This window comes from Saccopteryx leptura, chromosome 9, assembly GCF_036850995.1.
Source record: "Saccopteryx leptura isolate mSacLep1 chromosome 9, mSacLep1_pri_phased_curated, whole genome shotgun sequence".
Classification (NCBI taxonomy): Eukaryota; Metazoa; Chordata; class Mammalia; order Chiroptera; family Emballonuridae; genus Saccopteryx; species Saccopteryx leptura.
The window spans coordinates 93,355,230-93,355,990 of record NC_089511.1 but is presented as its reverse complement, the minus strand read 5'-3'; the positions used below and the strand labels follow the sequence as shown (position 1 = coordinate 93,355,990).

Genomic DNA, 761 nt, shown 5'->3' with positions numbered 1-761 from the left:
CCAACCGGCCAGGGCAAGAACCTCACTTTTTGATGTCAGGGCCTGGGGATGTGTTGTAGAGCAGGAGTCAGGGCACCCGGAGTCTAGGACAACTTATTCTTTTCAAAGAAAGTAGCGCCACTCTGAGAGATGGAGGTAGGGTGTGGAGCAATACACCATTAGAGAGCTGGTTGAAGCAACAGCAAAAGGCTCTGCTCATCAACGCAGACCCAGACTGTGAGCCACCATCTGCCAGGAGCGGGGCAGACCTCTGCTGCCCCAGGGTCTCAGGTGGAGGCAGGGGCTGGGCTGAGTGCACCTTACACCATTGGCTGTGGAGGTTGGCAAGAGGGGTGAGGCTGCATGATAGACAGACTGCTGATGTAGAAGAGGAACCCTTCCAACCCCCACCTCATACAAGCAGGTGTTCCAAGAGTGGATTTTGGTGCTCACTTCAGCAGACATATACTAAGAATGATACAGAGAAGATTAGCATGGCCCCTGGAGCAAGGATGACATGCAAATTCGTAAAGTGTTCCATATTCTTTTTTTTCTTTTCTTTTCTTTTTTTAATTTTATTTATTCATTTTAGAGAGGAGAGAGAAGGGAGAGAGAGAGGAGAGAGAGACAGAGAGAGAAAGTGGGGAGGAGCTGGAAGCATCAACTCCCATATGTGCCTTGACCAGGCAAGCCCAGGGTTTCGAACCGGCGACCTCAGCATTTCCAGGTCGATGCTTTATCCACTGTGCCACCACAGGTCAGGCCGCGTTCCATATTCTTAA

At 50.5% G+C, this 761-nt stretch overlaps 1 non-coding gene across 1 annotated transcript; it reads left to right on the top strand.

Moving 5' to 3' along the window:
• Positions 1-424: 424 nt before the first annotated feature.
• LOC136381618 (U6 spliceosomal RNA) lies at positions 425-526 on the top strand. The gene has a single exon (XR_010747110.1). It is a non-coding gene; the product is annotated as a U6 spliceosomal RNA (small nuclear RNA).
• Positions 527-761: the final 235 nt, after the last annotated feature.